A 22167-nucleotide genomic window follows, 5' to 3' on the forward strand; every position below is an offset into this window, starting at 1 on the left:
CCATGCTATCACATAGGGGCAGGCTTGTTGGCCCCTTTGTGAAAACTAAAAAGTTACAATGGAAATAAATCATAATTAAACTATTTTTTAAAGCACCCCTATCACCCAAATGCAAAGTGTGAATACAGTAGTTCATGCAAGTGTATATAAGCATAAATTGCACCACATATGAGGTATTACCGTGAACATCAGAATCGTTGATATTGATATGCAATTTCAGGCGCATGCCCAAATCTAATACTTGATATGCTTGGTATCAATTTACTGCAACCCTATATTTCATATTTTAATGAAAACAATGGGTATTATGTTGTGTTTGTGTGCACTAAAATTCATTGTAGTGTATTTTTCCTGAAAGCTGACATTCAAAAAACAGTTACACAAAATATTGTGTGACCTAAAAAATCCAGCTGCCACTTTATTCTACAGAGCCTCTGATTTCAGAAAACATACTTGTTTGGGAGTCTTAAGTAATTATCTGGCAAAAATGCAGATTTTAACATGTACAAGAAAATGTAAAAATTACCCTGCTAGAAACGTGGTTAAAAGAAAAACTAATTCCTCTAGGTGAACTTTATACATTGCAAGTATTTTACGACACTTCTTTGACGATTCTTACCTTGTAAGTATGTTTGTCTTATGTCATTTCTCAAATCGACTGGGCAGGGATCTGCTTTCAATGTCACCACTAGAGGCCATGTCAGGAAGAGCCTGCCAGTAATCGGCATTCTAGGATCATTGGTGCACGGCCGCGGGCGCCACCGTGCGCATGCACCAATGTGCGTGCACGCGCATGCACCAATGTGCGTGCACGCGCATCCCTGTTGGCACCAGGTGGGCTATTTAAACCTGCCTGTCATACCCAGTCCTCGCTGTCTGCTCTACAGCGTTCTGTGTGTCAAACCCTGATCTGATCCGAGACTACCTGTTACCTGATCCGGCTTCTTGTTGTGACCATCCCTGCTATCTGCCTGCATCTGACCCCTGGTTTGCTTAGACCATTCTACTGTTTGATCCCTGGTACCTTGCTGTCTGTCTGATATCGATCATTGGCCTGTCTGACAATTCTCTGCCTAAATCCTGATACCAGCCTGCTTCCCTACTGTGTTCCTGATTCCTGTCAACGTTCCAGTCTCCAGTCTACTACCTGCTGTTGTTCCTGGTTCCAGTCCAGCGTTCCAGTGTCCAGTCTACTACCTGCTGTTGTTCCTGGTTCCAGTCCAGCCTTCTAGTGTCCAGTCTACTACCTGCTGTTGTTCCTGGTTCCTGTCCAGCGTTCCAGTGTCCAGTCTACTAACTGTTGTTGTTCCTGGTTCCAGTCCAGCGTTCCAGTGTCCAGTCTACTAACTGTTGTTGTTCCTGGTTCCAGTCCAGCGTTCCAGTGTCCAGTCTACTACCTGCTGTTGTTCCTGGTTCCAGTCCAGCGTTCCAGTGTCCAGTCTACTACCTGCTGTTGTTCCTGGTTCCTGTCCAGCGTTCCAGTGTCCAGTCTACTAACTGTTGTTGTTCCTGGTTCCAGTCCAGCGTTCCAGTGTCCAGTCTACTACCTGCTGTTGTTCCTGGTTCCAGTCCAGTGTTCCAGTCTCCAGCCTATTACCTGCTGTTGTTCCTGGTTCCAGTCCAGCACTCCAGTCTTCTGCCTGTTACCTGCTGTTGTTCCTGGCTCCAGTCAGCATTTCAGTCTCCAGTCTTCTCTCCAGTCCCTGTTTCCTGGGTCCTAACTACTCCTGGATTTCTGGACGGACTGTTGATCCTGCCAGGCACTCTTACCACTCCTTACTCCTGTGTCCTCTGTCCCCATTCCAGAGGGCCGTGAGTGGGAGCCGTAGGGGAGGCTTCTCTCTGCATTTCGGGCTCAAAACCTACCAGGTACGTGACAGTAGCAGACAGCCATGTCTGAGCCTGAGCAGAGAACCTCCCCCATGGAGGAACTATGTGCACACCTGGCAGGATTCACTGAATCAGTCAAGAATCTGCAGCAAGGGTACACCCAGCTGGAAGAACGGGTATTAGTCTTGTCTAACCCTACCGGGGTCCAGGGAGCCCCTCCTGCTTCCGCTTCTTCAGGTGGCTCTTCTCCAACTGTGGTGATGCTTCCTCCAGAACCTAGAGTTCCGATGCCTGAAAGATTCTCCGGAGATCGACACAAATTCAGGGCTTTTCGCAATTCCTGTGAACTATTTTTTGCCCTCCAACCACGCACCTTTTCCCTGGAGGCCACCAAGGTGGGCTTTGTGATCTCCTTGCTTACAGGCAATCCCCAAACTTGGGCCCATTGCCTCCTGGAACAAAAGGATGCATCTCTGACCAACCTCACCACCTTCTTTGACGCATTGGCCCAGTTATATGAAGACCCCCAGCTCTCAGTGACTGCAGAAACTGCACTACGTACCCTTCAGCAGGGACGCAGGGCAGCAGAGGATTATATGGCTGAGTTCAGACAGTGGAGCGAAGACACAAACTGTAATGATGCTGCTCTCCGCTACCAGTTCCGTATGGGACTTTCTGATTCTCTGAAAGATGAGTTAGCTAGAGTTGGTATACCACAGACTCTGAATGCTTTGATCGATTTGGCCATTCAGATCGATCGACGCTTAAGGGAACGTAGGGCGGAGAAGGCTACAGGACTTTCTTGTCCAACCTGGATGCTTCCCAAGATTCCAAATCATACTTCACCAGCACCACCTACCTCCACGTTTAATACGCCTGAACCTATGCAGTTGGGGGTCCTTCGGCCTTCTCTCACCCAGGAGGAGTGTCAACGTCGTCAAATGAATAATCTGTGCCTGTACTGCGGGGAACCTGAACACTACGTCAGGAACTGCGATCTTAAGCTCCGTAAGTGTCTCTCCCTGTCTACTATGTTGTTCCTCTGGCCAAGAGCACATCTCACCTTGCCCTCTCTGTCTCATTGCAGCTTCCAGGAAGGACTCTGCAAGTAACCGCCATTATTGACTCCGGAGCTCACAGCTGTTTCATGGCTTCCTCTTTTGCTGCAAGACATCAGATTCCCTTTTTGCCAAAGGCCTGTGGACTCTCCATCCATCTGGCTGATGGGTCCGCCATCAAATCCGTCACCATATCTAACTCTCACCAAGAGTTGCTACGCATGGACATCATCTCTTCACCCTTGTTCTCCATAATCCTCGGCATGCCTTGGTTGCAAGCACACAATCCTGACATTAACTGGGCCACAGGAGAGGTTACCTTTTCGTCTTCCTATTGTCAGCAGTTCTGCGGATCTCAAGACGCTCATAGGGCCACTAACTTGCTATGCCTAGACACAGATACCAGCCTACATCAGTCTATCCCAGAGGCTTACCATGACTTTCTAGATGTGTTTTGTAAACAAGGGGCAGAGGCCTCGCCTCCCCACCGGGCTTATGATTGCCCTATCGAGCTGCTTCCTGGAGCAGAGATCCCGTTCGGAAGGATTTTTCCCCTGACAGAAGTAGAACAAGGGGCATTAAAGGATTACATTGATGAAAACTTAATGAAAGGCTTCATTAACCCGTCCACATCCCCAGCCAGCGCGAGTATCCTCTTTGTACAGAAAAAGGATCATACCCTTCGACCATGCATGGACTACCGTGCATTAAATAAAATCACAGTAAAAAATCGCTATCCTCTTCCCCTGGTACCAGAATTGTTCCAAAGACTTGGAACTGCCACTGTGTTCACTAAGCTTGACCTCCGCGGAGCCTACAATTTGGTCCGTATCAGGGACGGAGATGAATGGAAGACTGCTTTTCGTACCCGCTATGGGTATTTTGAATACTTAGTGATGCCTTTCGGATTGTGTAATGCCCCTGCTACATTCCAGCATTTCATCAATGATGTGTTTTGGGACTTTCTAGATCTGTTTGTCATCGTCTATATACTTATCTTCTTGAAGCTCACCGCAGGCACGTCAGAAGTGTGTTGCCTCGGCTTCGACAGCATGGCCTATATGCGAAGGTAGAGAACTGTGTGAGTTTGAGCAGGAAAGTATACCATTTTTGGGGTTGATCATCTCCAACAGGGGCATTAAGATGGATCCTCAAAAGATTGCTGCAATATTAGATTGGCAGGTCCCAACAGACAAAAAGGGAATCCAACGTTTTGTTGGATTCGCCAATTTCTATCGGAAATTTATTAAGGGGTTTTCAGCCATTATTACACCAATCACTCAGTTAACCAAACAGGGAACACGTTTTCACTGGTCTGCTGAAGCCCAAAAGGCTTTTGAGATCCTCAAGGGCCTCTTTACTTCTGCTTCTGTATTAAAACATCCAGATTCCTCTCTGCCGTTTGTACTTGAAGTAGATGCATCTGAAATTGCTGTGGGAGCAGTGCTGTCCCAAAGACAAGGAACCAGGGCTCTGCTGTACCCAGTGGCCTTCTTCTCTCGCAAGTTGTCTACGGAAGAGAGAAATTATGACGTAGGAGATAGAGAGTTGTTAGCAATAAAATCTGCATTAGAAGAATGGTACTACCTTCTGGAAGGAGCCGCTCATCCAGTCCTAATTTTTACAGATCATAAAAACCTGGAGTATTTGAGATCTGCAAAAAGACTGAAGCCACGACAAGCCAGGTGGGCCCTCTTCTTCTTCAGGTTCCCTTTTCATGTCACTTACCGCCCTGGTTCCAAAAACACTAAACCTGATGCCCTATCCAGGATGTTCCACAAACCCCAAGAAATTTCTTCTCCAGATACTATCCTGTCCCCAGGGAATTTTCTCCTGCTTCAGGGAAACCTGCTTTCTCAAATTAAGCAAGCTTCCACAAGACTGGGACCTTCTGTTGGGCCAGAACTGCAAATCAGAGATGGGTCGCTTTGACATGAAAACAAGATCTACATACCCGAAAACCTACAAGTGTCCATATTGGAACTTTGTCACGATCATGCACTGGCTGGACCACCGATCTGGTACAGCGTACCTTTTGGTGGCCTCAGGTACCTGAGGATTGCAAAAGATTTGTGGAATCCTGTACAACCTGTATTAGGAACAAAGGTTACAAAACCAAGGCATGGGGGCTACTAAGACCTTTGCCTGTCCCAGATAGGCCATGGAAGATGTTTTTCATAGAATTTATTGTCAAACTACCTCTGGCGGGGGGCTATACCGTCTTTGTGATAGTAGATCAACTGTCAAAAATGGCCCATTTTGTTCCAATGAAGGGTAACCCCTCGACTTCAGAAACAGCACAAGTGTTCATCAAAGAAGTCATCAGACTCTACGGGGTGCCAGCCAATATCGTCTCAGATCGGGGGGTACAGTTTACCTCCCGATTCTGGAAGTCTCTGTGCAAAACTCTGAATATTGAGCTATCGTTCTCCTCTGCCTATCATCCCCATACTAATGGGCAAACAGAGAGAACAAACCAAACCCTCGAACAATACCTACGCTGTTTCTCTTCTTTTGCCCAAGATGACTGGATTTCTGTGCTCCCATTGGCTGAATTCGCCTACAACTCCATGAACTCCGCTATCAAACAGACTCCATTTTTTGCAAATTATGGCATCCTTCATTCTTACCTAATTCCCTCCCTGAATGTACAGTACCAGCAGTTTAAGAAAAAGTGAATTTCTTTGTCTCCAATAATCAAATTCTGCAGGAAACCATGACCAGGACCCAAGAACACAACAAAATGACTTTTGATAAGAAGAGGCGAGATGAGCTGTTACTTGCACCCGGTGACCGGGTATGGTTATCCACGGTGAACCTTAGGTTGGCCTGCCCTTCGAAGAAATTGGGTCCCAAATTCTTGGGGCCATTTCCTGTCAGACGAAAGATTAATGAGGTGGCATATGAACTAGAACTTCCTGACTCATTAAAGGTTCACCCGGTATTCCATGTATCTTTACTAAAACCTTCCATTTTCAATCCATTTCCAGGTCGAAGTACGGATCCCCCTGATCCGGTTCTGGTAGATGGTGAGGAAGAATTCGAGGTAGAATCTATCTTGGACTACAGGAGGAGAGGTAATCAGGATCAATTTCTGATAAAATGGAGGGGGTTTGGACCCAAAGAGAATTCTTGGGAGCCCGAGGGTAATATCCTTGGGGGGGCAATGTCAGGAAGATCCTGCTAGTAATCGGCATTCTAGGCTCATTGGTGCACGGCCGCCACCGCGCGCACATGGGCGGGTGCACGCGCATCCCTGTTGGCACCAGGCGGGCTATTTAAATCTGCCTGTCATACCCAGTCCTCGCTGTCTGCTCTACAGCGTTCTGTGTGTCAAACCCTGATCTGATCCGAGACAACCTGTTACCTGATCTGGCTTCCTGATGTGACCATCCCTGCTATCTGCCTGCATCTGACCCCTGGGCTTAGACCATTCTACTGTTTGATCCCTGGTACCTTGCTGTCCATCTGATATCGATCAATGGCCTGTCTGACAATTCTCTGCCTAAATCCTGATACCAGCCTGCTTACCTGCTGTGTTCCTGGTTCCTGTCAGCGTTCCAGTCTCCAGCCTACTACCTGCTGTTGTTCCTGGTTCCAGTCCAGCGTTCCAGTCTACTACCTGCTGTTGTTCCTGGTTCCAGTCCAGCGTTCCAGTGTCCAGTCTACTACCTGTTTTTCCTGGTTCCAGTCCAGTGTTCCAGTGTCCAGTCTACTACCTGCTGTTGTTCCTGGCTCCAGTCCAGTGTTCCAGTCTCCAGCCTATTACCTGCGGTTGTTCCTGGTTCCAGTCCAGCACTCCAGTCTTCTGCCTGTTACCTGCTGTTGTTCCTGGCTCCAGTCAGCAATTCAGTCTCCAATCTTCTCTCCAGTCCCTGTTTCCTGGGTCCTAACTACTCCTGGATTTCTGGACGGACTGTTGATCCTGCCAGGCACTCTTACCACTCCTTACTCCTGTGTCCTCTGTCCCAATTCCAGAGGGCCATGAGTGGGAGCCGTAGAGGAGGCTTCTCTCTGCATTTCGGGCTCAAAACCTACCAGGTACGTGACAGGCCAGCAACCCCCCCCGGAACGGTTCGCGACAGAACTCTCGAATATTGCACAAGTTCAGACGCGAACAAACCCCATTCAAGTCTATGGGGGGGGTCCTCCTATTCTTTATCTATGTGCGTGTCACCGGCGCAAAAACAAACCTTAGTTCCTCAAACAATATTACATACTAAATGTTGGGGATGCTGCATTCAAAAAAAGGGACCCTTCACTTAGATGGGTAAGAAATACTAGTTGGTGTATGTGAATGCGCTACTCCCTTAATATCTCAAATACACAAGTGAAAGCTACCATCACCTATAATGCTTATCAGCTACCCATCACTAATATTTCATGTGTATAAATTTAAATTTAAGATCAATAAATCATACATATACATATAACAAAAAGTCCTTCAGATATGTTGCAAAATCTTGTAACCATTAAAGTGACTGACGTGCTCCTATATTGCTTCAGTGTTCATATGTGACTGAGTGGGACCCTCCACCATTCAGATTGGCCACTCACCAGATACTTCACTAGGGGTACGCCTTTGGTTCATTCAGGGATAACCACTCCACCCAGGTACCACTTCTCATCGGTTAAAAACTTGTATTCTAATGCTCCTCATAGGAAAGCATAGGGACAAAAGGCGATCATAGCGCAATATGTTTGAACCATTTATTTTTTAAAAGATTCCAAAAGTTAAAATCACTCACATTTAAAAGTGCCCTCGAGCCGGCACGAAGCTTATCCAGCAGTTACGGACGAGTGGCTATTAGCATGGTTCGCCTGATGTTAATGTGCGGTCTCCACGCTCGGCTTGCGCTCCAAACCTTGTTTCCGTTTTCGTCCGGTCACGTGATGCATAAAATTCTCCCAGCAGCCTCTACGCGTTTCGCATCATCAAATGCGTCATCAGGAAGCTGCCGTTTGATTGGTGCCCGCTCTATTTATACTGTGTATGGCCGGAAGTGTGTATTCCGCCATTTTAACTAAGGTAATGTTCCCATCTATGACTTCCTTTCCATTGCCGCCATTTTGACTAAGGTTTTTTCCCTTTTTGCATAATCCATACTTATATAGCTATTTCCTCTTTACATTTTCTTAGTTTGTATCTAAACTTTAGGAGTACTGACCCGTCTATATCTGCTGGAGAGGCTTTTACAATGTCTCAAACATATTACATATTTTCAAACTTTATTATACTTTCTACCCGTTCCGCCCTAGCCGTTCGTCCATATAAATATGGGACAGCAAAGAAATCCATTCTTTACAAAGATATACAGGGCAATTCCAAAAAAATTTTCCAAAAAAATTACAAGAAAAATATACAATTATATGTATAACCCCTATTCTATTATGTTACGTTCTGTACATAAAAAAATGTTATTAAAAGAAGAAAAAATAAAAAATAAAAAATAGAAAAATAAAAAATAATAAAAAATATGTATAATGATACTAAAATATAAGAAAAAAATTTAATATAATAAAATAAAGAAAATGTGAAAAAAATGTGAAAAAAATTATATTTTAAAGAAAATGTGAAAAATGAAAAAAAAAAAAAAAAAAAAATTGAAAAAAATGAAAAAAATGAAAAAAATGTAAAAAATATAAAATAAAATAAAATAAAAAATAAAAAAATGACCAAAATGAAAAAATATAAAGAAAATGAAAAAAATTTGAAATTTTAAAATAAAAATGGAAATAAATATAAAACTAAAAATAAAAATAAAATAAAATAAAAATAAAAATAAGATAAAATAAAAAATGAAAAAAATATGAAAAAAATATGAAAAAAATATGAAAAAAATAACTAAAATAAAAATAAAATTATTACTGTACTAGTTAATAATTTTCCAGGTAGCAGTTGATGTCGAGTTCCACGTTCAACCCTTTTGGTCTCATAGTGTCCATTTTAAATATCCAATGGGTTTCATTTCTTGATACCTCCCTTCTCATGTTAGTGTTTCTCCAATCTTTTTCTATCCTATCTATTCCATAGAATTTTAAATGTTGGGGGTTCCTCCTATTCTGCCTGTAAAGTGGCCCTTCTGTGCCATGTATAGAACCTGTTGCAGCAAAACTGACATTTATAAGGAAAATACATTTAAATAGATTTTCCCTGCAAACTTTTTTTATTTGGACAAGCTGGAATTTAGACTCTGGGCATGTAAATGGAAGGAAGTGTATTTTTTTTTTCTATGCAGCAGCTGGGGCAGGGAAATTTGCCTTCTATACTCTACAGCTGGTGGTGTGCTACTGGCAGACATGTTACAAGAACCTGGGACACCCTTTGCTATACCATCATCCCTGTCAGTGGAGGCTGCTGAGAGGTCATGAGATATAGCGGGGGTAGATCTGAAAGGTGAGGGGAAAAAGTGTGTCCCTTGTGTGTGGCTTTCAGGTGCTCTTGCCAATGGGCTGAGTGGTGGGAGGTTAAATGCCTTGCCAAGCATGTGGTACCCAAATGGCTGGTGTTTTGCCACTCTTGATTTGCTTACGGCAGAAATTGCAAATTGCAACAGTGCGATCGGCTGCACATGTGCTAAAAAAGGCCCACACAGCTGAGCTGTGGGAAGTGGGCCGGGAGATAACAGCTCCACAATCTGATGGAAAAGGGTTGCTGCTCTCTACTCTTCCATGATCACTGCCTCTGGAGGACATCCTGCCTCCTTGGGGTTGTTTCTCCCCCTCACTTTCCTCCTCTGCTCTATCCGGCACCAAAGTCATGTCAGTGACATCATGCCTTTCATCCTCATCATCACTGGAGCCAACTTGGCAATACGCTGCAGCTGAAAATTTGTTGTTTATCAGTGTTCTCCTCTCTGTAAGCTCATGTTACTCCCTTCCTCTACCTCAGAATCAAGTAATGTCTGTGCATCCTCAAGAAGCAAGTGGCTGACGCTGTTTTCAAATAATTCAGCTGACTCCCCCATACATGATGCTGGGGCTATGGCAGCAGAAGCCGTGGACAAGTAGGCAGAATAAGCCACTCTACGGTGGACTTCGCACTAGTGTCAGCTTGGGTCATGGAGGAGGAGGATGGTTTAGTAAGCCAAATGTGCCCTGCCTGAGGAGAGACCACATCCACTTTTGCCTGTGGGCACAGATGCTGCTGACCCCCACATAGTGGTATGGGAACATCTGCCTCTCCTTGTTGGCCTCCCAGACATGATGGAGAGGGTGGGGGGGTTATTACCCAAATTAAATAGAAACTGGGAAATGTGTGATTGGATGCACGTTTTTGAAAGAAAACTGGTGTTTGGTGTGCTTTTGAGGACTGATGCTGACAGAAATGTACAAACTATAAAAAATAAATAAAAAAGGGGGGGGGGACCAGCATTGCATTCAGAAAACCTGTGGCTGACAATTAAAAAAAAAAAGTGGGCAGGCAGGGGACAAAAAAAAATGGGTATACAGCACTAAATGTTATGTAATGTTGTGTTAAACACTACACTTATACACTACAATCAGAATCAAATGTTATGAAAAGCTGCACTAAACACTGCACTACACTAACACACTACACTGACACACTATACTAAACATTACACTTACACTCTACACTCAGAGTCACAATAAGTGAACACACTAACACGCTAGTAGCAAACTGAGCCCTGCTCTATCTCCACTCCAACGCAATGCAAAAGCTTTCTATGGGATGTTACCTTTTATAGTGTGGGGTGGGACTATGAGCACTGAGGTGTGAATAGAGAAAGTCATCCTCACTTTGTCCAATCAGGGCTCTTACAGTGCTCTGGTGCCCTAATTGGTGAAGCCTTGCACCTTGACCAGCAGTCAGGTGCAAGGCTTCACCCAATTAGAAGCAAAATGATACCCCAGCTCCACTGCCAATATGATGATCTATGAACTGTGAACCGGTGCTCTAATAACAGAAATAGTGTAGCGCTAGTGTAGAACAACCATATGTGTATGATATGAAGACCAATAGATTACTCAAATCCACATATTTCAAATATAAAAAAGGGACATAAAAAATGTATCAAAAGATGGAAAATTCCAAAAAGTCCTCAAGGGATCACCCCCCAGACGATGTCCACCCCACTGCCACCATTTTTTACCTATACAGCCCAGGTTTTAATCCATTTACATGTGAGTATTTCCTTTTATAATAAATTCATCAAACATTTTCCGTACGGGATTACACTGTGTGGCTTTTCTTTGTTTTTCCTTGTCCATCGTAACCACCTTTACTGAGGACATCACACCTGAGGCTTACACCGTTCCATAGACCATCTCTGGACCTTCTTCCATCTTCTACGGAACTTCACCAGCCGTTGATGACCCAAGCTTGTTTGACCCAATTGAACGTAGGTTTTATTGAGTCCAAATGTTCCGGTAAGCCTCTTTATTGTTGGTAGTGGTGTATCTTTGAACCAGATGCTCCTTGCTTATGGATATGTGGAATATGAAGTCATATATATATTGAGGACCATTACCATTTTGCAAGACAGATCCCTTGAGGACTTTTTGGACTTTTCCATCTTTTGATACATTTTTTATGTCCCTTTTTTTATATTTGAGATATGTGGATTTGAGTAATCTATTGGTCTTCATATCATACACATATGGTTGTTCTACACTAGCGCTACACTATTTCTGTTATTTAGTTTTCGCTGATATCCTACTGGCTGTGTTAGCTGCTTGCTGTTTTGGGTAGCGCAGAATTATTTGTTATATTTTGAACCGGTGTTCTAGCCAGGATGTTCAGGCCCCAAAATGCAGAACTTGAATCAGAAAAGGGGTGTCGACTCGGATGCTCTACATCTGAGTCACCAGCCCTTTTCTGATTCAAGTGCTTCACCCAATTAGGGCCCTAGAATACACTGTGAAGCACGCAGTGCAATGTGGGGCACTCAGCGGGCGAACATCTGGCCGAGCAACCCGCAAATTCAAGTGTTTGCCTAAGGGGTGAACAGGCGATGTCCGAGACGAACTTTTGCCCAACACTAGCCACCACCAGCTGACCTACCTCTTCAAAAATGTAACTTTTATTGCAAAGAATTTCATTAATTTGACTTACAGCTCTGTACAGGCATTTCAGTAAAAAAAAAAAAAAAAAAAAAAAAAACACCCTCAAGCAAGCTTTGTTTGTTTTAGTTTTTTGAGTCTAAGGTTTAGATATTCATGCAGCTGCAGACTTATAAATAAGGTTATTTAAATATACTGTAAAAACCCAAAATGTATTACATAACAATTACCTATATTCATTCTTTAGTGACAGTCGAGATTATTTGTAACCGAGCCTGGATTACCGAACCTTTACCAGGAAAGTAGGCCAGTAAGAGAAAAAAGGCTGCAAAAGACAATGATAATCATACCAGATCTGAAAGCTCTTCTGACAGTATAGAAAGAATTTAAAGAGCACCTAGCCCACCAGCAGCGGTGGACTGCATGTGAATTATGCATTCCTTTCTCCAAAGTTTTTTTAGGTGGTGTGGGGAAGGTTAAAGCTCTGCCAAATTCTTTTTTTTTTTTGCTTTAACATTTTTACTTACAAATTAATATCAACTCTTAAATTATTATGTGTTTAACATTTACACTTTATATAAAAAGAACATGTAACCGGATTTCTATGTTGAGTGAAGTACAGTAGTGATACAGCCTTCCCTGGGCATTTAACTGCGGTCATGTGTCTTGAACCCTCTAATGCCGCGTACACACGGTCGGACTTTTCGTCTACAAAAGTCCGACAGCCTGTCCGACAGACTTCCGACGTACCTTCGGCGGACTTGCGGCAGACTTTCTTACGAACGGACTTGCACACACACGACCACACAAAAGTACGACAGCCTAGTACGCGGTGACGTACACCAAGTCCGACGAGACTATAAAACGGAAGTTCAATAGCCCGTACGACACCCTTTGGGCTCCTTCTGCTAATCTCGTGTTTATCTCGTGTTAGTAGAAGTTTGGTGAGAGACGATTCGCGCTTGTGAGACTCGTATTTTTCAGTTCGTTTTAACTGTTGTTCAGTCTGTGCTTGTGAGGTTTGTATCTGTTTTTCAGTGCGTTTGGTCAGTTGGCATTGAGAAATCTTTGTTTTATTGGCCGCTCGTTCCTGATTTTCAGGTCGTTCTTCACAGGCCTTGCTGTTCTTCAGTGCGTTCTGTTTAGTGCGTTCTGACCAGCCGACCGTTTTGAAGCCATGTTACCTGTACGTACTCGTCGTAGAGCTCGTGCATTGTATGTGCTTGGTGCTGTAGTTTATTCTTCAGCCCAAGACCAGTCCATGAACAGGGCGAGGAGGAGTTCATGGACCAAGAATTGGTTGCTTCAGCGTGACCAGTTCTGTCACATGCCTTTGCTCCGTGAGATCCGTGAGAATAATCCTGAGGATTTCAGGAACTTTCTCCGGATGACGGACCCCGTTTTTGACCGTTTGTTGGCTTTGCTGACCCCCTATATCAGCAGGCAGGATACCTGCATGAGGCAAGCCATCACTCCGGAGCAGAGGCTGGTCGCTACCTTGCGGTATTTGGCCACAGGGAGAAGCCTGCAGGACCTTAAGTTCTCGACAGGCATCTCCCCCCAGGCTCTGGGGATCATTATCCCAGAGACCTGTTCTGCCATCATACAGGTCCTGCAGAAGGACTATATTAAGGTAAGATATTTTTCTTTTATTAGTATCACATGTTCTTTTATGTAATCTTTGATAATGTGATGTATTTCTTGCTTCAAACACTACTTACCATCATTGCAATATAGTGTGAATGTCCCCTTTTTATCCTCACACATGCTGGAATTTTTTACTGTTATTTTTTGTCATGCATGTATATTTTCCTTCAATAACCTTCCCAGCATGAAGTGATGGGAACATATCCACCTAGTCTACTCATTTGGAATGTATTTTGTTTGAGTGTATTTAGTGTGCTGCTAATGAGCAATTATCTAGATTTCACAACCCCCCCACCCCCCCCCCCCACCACCACCTAAACTCACTCCAAATAGTGTGCTGCTAATGAGCAATTATCTAGATTTCACAACCCCCCCCCCCCCCCACCTAAACTCACTCCAAATAGTGTGCTGCTAATGAGCAATTATCTAGATTTCACAACCCCCCCCCCCCCACCTAAACTCACTCCAAATAGTGTGCTGCTAATGAGCAATTATCTAGATTTCACAACCCCCCCACCCCCACCCTCGTTAAAATTTGCTGGAATGTTCTGTGGTGTTGATTTGTCTAAAGCAAATATATGTTGCACTTTGCAAAATGCATGTGCACTCTACAAGTGCATTTGTTCCAGTGCTTTAGTAAATGAGCAGAAGCTCTGCTGATTTCCATCATCAAATCATATGCAAGCCTCAAAGTGTTTTCATTAATTGCCCTTGCATGTGATTGTGTACTCCTTGCAACATGAATGCCTTTTTACATTACCTCATTTACTGTAAGCTGGTTAGCAACTGCACCTGCAGAGTGCGACAACTGCAGTCTTGTAGCCTTTTTAGTCCCTAAATTCCTGCGTGTCCTAAAAGTAATTTTTTTTAGGGATTTCACAACCCCCTAAAATGTAATCAATGTTCCATCAGAGGGGGTGAGCAATCTGATAAGTGTGCCTTTCCATATTAGTTATTCCAGAACAATTAAATTATTGAATGTTATACTGATGCTGGGGAATAATGTTTTTAATTGTCTAATTTTCTTGCAATGTTAGCTTCCAAATTAATTGATTTTGGTTTTCTTGTTTGATTTCCCAGTTTCCTTCAACGCCACAGGAATGGCAGACTGTGGCATCCCATTTTGCCAGCCGTTGGGACTTTCCCAATTGTGGAGGGGCTATAGATGGGAAACATGTCCACATTGTGCCACCACCCCATTCGGGGTCATATTATTTTAATTATAAGGGGTTCCACAGTATTGTTTTAATGGCGGTGGTGTCGGCACACTATGATTTTTTATATGTGGACGTGGGGAAGAATGGCCGGATGTCGGATGGAGGAGTATTTGCCCAGACGGAGTTCTGCCAGCGTCTCCAGAGTGGTGGCCTGGGATTGCCACCTGATGAGGATAACGTGGAAGGACTCCCCTTTGTCTTCATTGCCGATGAAGCCTTCGCTCTCAGCAAGCACCTCATGAGGCCATTCCCCCAAAGAACCCTCACCCCGGAGAGGAGGGTTTTTAATTACCGGCTGGCCAGAGCTAGAAGAGTGGTTGAGAATGCGTTTGGAATTCTGGCCAGCCGGTTCCGCCTGTTTCAAACAGCCATTAATTTGGCGGAATACAAACTTAATTTTATCGTTTTATCGTGCTGCATTCTGCACAACTTTTTAAATAAGCATTCTCCAAATTATATAGGCACAGTTGGGCCTGAGGCCGGACAAATAGAAGCCAACCTTACAGGCCTGGATACTGTCCGTACTGGCTTGGCCCCCCAAAGTGCCCGTCAAGTTAGACAGCAATATGTTAATTATTTTATGGGTAGGGGGGCCATTGCAATGGGCCAGGATATATAATTTTTGACAATAAAAAAATTATTGATGAAATCTTGCATTATATTTATTGCTTGCCTTTCTTTTGGGCTGTCTCCTAGGTTATGGTCGAGCAGTTGTAGTGCCAACTGTATTGTAATTTTAAATGTCTAAATAAGCTCCATTGCCACTGTAAACAACTTTTTTACAATTATAACTAAAATGATACTGAGCCTTGAAATAACAAACCACACATTTATTTAATTCCTATAAGGAGATGTTTTTATTAATGGTTGTTATGCATTCCGTTCTGCATTTAGTATAAAATGTTCATAGACAAAAATAGAATGATATCTTAATAATGTAGCAAAATATAATTATATCTAAATATTTATACCTAATCCACAAAAAAATATTTTTGGCTTTTTGATTTTCACAAACAGGCTTTTTTTTTTGTTTTGGGAAAATCAAGTTTTTTATTTTTTTTGTTTTTTTAAAATCAAGTTTTTTATTTTTTTTGTTTTTTTAAAATCAAGTTTTTTATTTTTTTTGTTTTTTTAAAATCAAGTTTTTTATTTTTTTTGTTTTTTTAAAATCAAGTTTTTTATTTTTTTTGTTTTTTTAAAATCAAGTTTTTTATTTTTTTTGGTTTTTTAAAATAAAGTTTTTTATTTTTTTTGGTTTTTTAAAATCAAGTTTTTTATTTTTTTTGGTTTTTTAAAATCAAGTTTTTTATTTTTTTGGTTTTTTAAAATCAAGTTTTTTATTTTTTTTGTTTTTTTAAAATCAAGTTTTTTATTTTTTTTGGTTTTTTAAAATCAAGTTTTTTATTTTTTTTTTTTTGTGTTTTTTTGAAAATCAATTTTTATTTTTTTGTGGATTTTTGAGGTATTTACGAGAAACAGCCCTCCTTTTTTACATTAGGTTAAACAGCCATTTATGTTCTGCCAAAAAAAAAAAAGAGAAGGCCCAGAATGGGGTCAGCAAAACAGGAAATGAAGGACATGATTGATGTTTTGGGGTTTAAAAAAGGGCATTTAGATTCGACCCAAAACATCAATCATGTCCTTCATTTCCTGCTGCATACGATCCAGCCGATTCCGCATTTGATCGATCTCCCCATTCCAGGCCATGATTTGAGCAATTAGCCGTTGGGCACTGTCTGTGGTGAAATAGTCACTTGGACCTAAAGTGGAATGAAAAAAAAAATATGTTTAGAAATATGCACACATAAGTTTACCTTACCATAAAGCTGGTGTCTCAAACACTGACCTGGTGGGGTGCCCATGTCGCATACTTCATGAACATCCTCGGGGGTGGCGCTGTTGCTTGACTCAAGCACAACCAGATCACCTAAAATAGAGTAGAAAAATTACATAAAATAAAAGGCAGCCATGCATAGATTACCGTAAGCTGGTGTGTCAGACACTCACCTGGTGGGGTGCCCATGTCGCCCACCTCTCCTTCCTCCACATCCTCAATGGGACTTGGGCTTATTTCCCAATCATGTTTTGCTTGGGGTGGACTGTCTTCTGGTTGTTGGCTGAGTGATTTTTCCCCTATGTGAAACAAAAAATTAATAATCTAATTAGCACACAGATATTTTAGTACATAGTAATTTTCCAACATTTGTAATGAAGTGGTTTGTGTAGAGTTCCTATTTTACCTCAATATTTAAAATTAGAAAGACATATCGGATAGATAGATATCAATATCTCAAAATATAGTTAATAATCTTTTGATCTCTCTCTATATCTGGAACAAAATCTCTAAATATCTAACTAAATGTAAAGCCAAAAAATTAAGATAACTTCAAATCTTCAAAAAGAATGTTTTACATTTCTATATCTATCTATCTACCTATCTCTATATTTCTCTCTCTCTCTATATATTTCTCTCTCTCTCTCTCTCTCTATATATCTCTATATCTATATCTATATCTATCTCTCAATATATATATATATATATATATATATATATATATATATATATATATATATATATATATATATATATATATATATCTCTCTCTCTATAGATATAGATATATATATATATATATATATATATATATATATATAGTTATATATATATATATATATATATATATATATAGTTATATATATATATATATATATATATATATATATATATATATATATATATATATATATATATATATAGTTATATATATATATATAGTTATATATATAGTTATATATATATGTATATATATATATATATATATGTGTATATATATGTATATATATATATATATGTGTATATATATGTATATATATATATATGTATGTATATATATGTGTATATGTATATATAGATATATATCTATAGATATGTAACGAGGTTTCTTAAAAGATCGTTTAAAACGATGAACAAAAAATCGGATAGGAAGGAAAAGCACATGGAGCAGTATACAAGGTAATAAACACAAGAGAAAAACACGACAAGTACTTACTTTTTTTAAGAACTTTCCGGATACGTCGGTATTGATCCGGCTCCCTGAGTTTCAGGTCAGACCATCTTTTTCGCAGTTGATCTTTGGAGCGCTGGACCCCAAAAGATGCCTGCAAAGTCTCCACGACCTTCGCCATTATTTTGGCCTTGCGCAAATTTGGCCGTGCGTACGGCCCATAATTGCCATCATAGTCGTCTTTGTGAAGAATGGCCACCATCTCCACCATCTCTTTAAAACTCATATTAGAGGCCTTAAATCTAGGCCTCATAGATTTCGCTGACGTTCCAGCCTCCGGGCTGTCTCCACTACCTGAGGTCGTCAACATTTCAGGTGTCTCCGCCATTCTTTAACTCCACTACGCGCCGTAACAAAAAATGGGCGGAGAACATGAGTTAAAATCGAACGTCAGGGGCGGGCGACGCAGGCGGAGTTTCACACATGCGTAGTGTATAAAGAGGGGCCTTGCGCACGTGTCGTACGTACGTTCTGTGCGTCGAATTAGGGGGCGGAGAACATGAGTTAATTTCGAACGTCAGGGGCGGGCGACGCAGGCGGAGTTTCACACATGCGTAGTGTATAAAGAGGGGCCTTGCGCACGTGTCGTACGTACGTTCTGTGCGTCGAATTAGGGGGCGGAGAACATGAGTTAATTTCGAACGTCAGGGGCGGGCGACGCAGGCGGAGTTTCACACATGCGTAGTGTATAAAGAGGGGCCTTGCGCACGTGTCGTACGTACGTTCTGTGCGTAGGTGATAGTGGACCAGGACGTTACAAAACGAAGGTAATTTTAAATATATTTTTTTTGGGTTTTATGGTCATGACTTTGTAGCAAGCGGCCTATATGGCTTGATAGATTGATGAGGCCTACATAGGGAGAAGATGATGAGGGGTTAGCCGAAACCTATAATAAAAGTGTTTTTTGTCTTGTGACTTCATCTTTTCCAGATATAATGAATCCCCTATTTAAGGATCCAGAGTTCCTTACATCTTTTATTTCCAAATATCGAGAGATGAGGAATTTGTGGGAGGTGAAACACCCTCAGTATTATGCTAAGCATGTGAGGAAGTCAACGCTGGAGAGACTTCTGGCCTTTGTCCAGGCGACCATCCCGGAAGCAACAATGGAGACATTGCTCAAGAAAATTGGGGTCTTGAGGAACATGTATAAGAGGGAGCATAAGAAGATCCAGGAATCAAGGAGATCAGGAGCATCAGCAGATGATGTTTATGTACCCAGGCTGTGGTACTATAATCAACTACGTTTTCTGGATGACCAGAATGAAGCCAGGCCATCACTTTCAACCCTTCCCTCCACCCTTCCCTCCACCCCAGCAGAGGCTGATGAGGAGCAAGCTGGGTCTTCCATCCTGGATGAACCAGATATGACCATCTGGAGTCAGGTAAATTATTTTAACAAATATTTACTGTACTAATATTAATGATGTTAACTGGATGTTATAATTGTCTAAAATAATTTGGCACTCAAAATTGGGTATACATATCAATTGACAGTAGTGGCTAAATATGTTTGGCACCTGCTTGAAATAATTAGGGTGTCTGATTAGACTCTTTTATTAAAGAGAAGTATTCACATTGAATTAGCTATTCATGAGAAGCAAACTGTGTGTCATTGATGAACCCAAAAAAATATACTCAAACTATTGTCCTTTTTTTATACACAGGATGAGTCCATCCAGGAGGAATGTGGGGAAAGTGGCAGGCAGGAGGAGACCAGGCCCATGGACAGCCTGGAGGAGGCTGGATTCACCATCATCCTGGAGGAGGCTGGGCCCAGTGTCAGGCAGGAGGTGGCTGCTCCCAGTGAGGTGGCTGCTCCCAGTGAGGTGGCTGGGCCAAGTGAGGTGGCTGGGCCAAGTGAGGTGGCTGGGCCCAGTAGGAGCCTGACCGAATCCCAAGTGCCTCCCCTCCACCTTCCCAAAAAAAGGGCCAGGAAGGGGATGGTCACACAGGACGCATCCCTGCGCCTCATGCAAGAGGCCACCCGTTTTTTAAGGAGCCCCCCCCGAAGCGGAAGAATCCTATGGCTGCTACTTAGCCAGCAGGCTTCTTCAGATGAATAGGGAGCAGCGCCTCATTTGTGAGCGCCTATTTGGGGAAACAATCCATAAGGGGCTGCAGGGCACGCTAACACAAAACACCCAACTACATGAGGCAGCCCCCCCTCCTCCTCCTCCTCCTCCTCCTCCTCCTCCTCCTCCTCCTCCTCCTCCTCCTCCTGCCACAACTGAAACACCAGAGCCACAGCCTCAAAAGAAGGCTACAGGGAAGGCTGCAGGGCAGCGTGGAGGAAAGGCTGCAGGGAAGAGAAGAAAATGATGACCTGGGTTCAGTCTGGTCTGACAGAAGACGCAGGCTGTTGTAGGACCACAGTCTGGGGACATCTAGATCATCTGCTGGTGCTGTTGATCTCTGGGATTCTTGGACCAGATTGTGCTCCCTCTTATATGGACTCCGCAAGATCCCAATTTTCTGGTACACCGACTTTTTCCAGCGTTGACTTCCTCTTTATTTTATTTTGACCATGAATAAATGGATCATTTTTTGAGTTTAGCAAAAGACTTTTTATGTTTTTTCTTTGAAATCATTGATTTTACACACAATGTTAAATTAACAAGGGACAACAATCTCATTGAGTTAGAAAAAAAACACACCAAAAATACATTACTAATGTTAATAATGTTCAAGTGGTAAGTCTTGAAAATCCAAAAATTTACGTAACCAAAAACGGTGCTTTGGGTTAACTTTATCTAAAAACTAAAAAATAATCACTATAAAAAAAAAAAAAACAGAATAATGGGTTCTTTGTGGTAACTTTACAAACCTAAAAAAAAAAAAAGGGAAAAAGTATTATTAGTATGGAAACATTGTTTTTAAAATGCATACTATATCATTCATGAGATCAAAGAGAAAAAGAATCCAGAAATCAGTTTGGGAGAACTCTGATTATGAACAGCAAAACACCTTCGTTCTTTATAGAGCCTTCGTAAAGAAGAAATAAAATGCGCTGCATTCAACGATCCCAGATTTTGCAGCGTGATGAATGTGCTACCTACAATACGAACACTAGTTTTACTAGACCGAGTGCTTCCGTTTAGTTTTTGCTTATGAGCATGCGTCGTTTTTTTGTCCGTCGGACTAGCATACAGACGAGCGGACTTCGGGGTCCGTCGTACTTACGACGTAAAGATTTGAAGCATGCTTCAAATCTAAAGTCCGTCGGATTTGAGGCTAAAAAAGTCCGTTGAAAGTCCGGAGAAGCCCACACACGATCGGATTACCAGCCAGCTTTAGTCCGTCAGCGTCCGTTGGACTTTTGTAGACGAAAAGTCCGACCGTGTGTACGCGGCATAAGACTGGATTGAAACAAAGCTCTGTAAGGGATTTAATCTTTCATCACTCCACATTCTACCCAACAACAAAAAAGCGATCATTACATTAAAACATGAGGTTTAACCTTACACGGTCTGCAAAATAATGCTAGAAATATGATTGGTGATCATGGCCAAGATTTGCACATTGGTTCCCATTTTTTTCATTTTTTCTGCTAGGCCCAGTTGATTCTTTTTATATTCCCTTAGCAAATAAAGGTAAGCCACAAAAGAGAACCCTTATAGCTTAATTTGAAAGTGGCGCTGATATGAAATGATAGTATAAAAAAAAAGCAAATGCTGAAAAGGTAGCTCGGATAACGGTAATTGTCAAACCACAGAATGAGCCAGAACAGAAGAATATATTGTGTAATTCTATGTGATGCACTTAAAAATAGAAAAACAAGTATTTATGTACGGACAGGGAATAAACCATGTTCTGGTAACTGTGTTGAATAACATGTGAATAAAGTGTGAAGAAAGCTGCACGTCGCAGCCAATATATTCTTTTTCGGATGAGCGACTTTAAAAGTGAGAGCCTTTGTAGTTGCCAGGGGATAGGGTGCTTTATTTCCCAAGTGGGCTCAGATCCTAGGTGCAAGGTAGAACAGGCATTATTTAACAAGACTAAAGTATGTGTGCTTGAGTTAGTGGGGAAAGATCTTACCACTGAGCACTTATACAAAAAAAAAAAAAAAATCAAATCTCAGCTCTTGTTTGATTTTCTTATAAAAGCACCTTTCATATACAGTAATTAATTTTATTTGATTATATGAAGGCTGGATTAGTCTTCCAAAATCAAAAATTGCTAGAGCAGGAAGGCTTAGTCTATGGATCATTCAATAAAGGAATCTTCACATATGCTTCAAATTGGCAGTATTGTTTATGAAGCTGATCCAGTGTGATATAGGGCAGTAATTAAAGCTTCAGGCAGTCAGTAGCATTTGTAAT

This window comes from Aquarana catesbeiana, linkage group LG03 (genome assembly GCF_042186555.1).
Source record: "Aquarana catesbeiana isolate 2022-GZ linkage group LG03, ASM4218655v1, whole genome shotgun sequence".
Taxonomy (NCBI): Eukaryota; Metazoa; Chordata; class Amphibia; order Anura; family Ranidae; genus Aquarana; species Aquarana catesbeiana.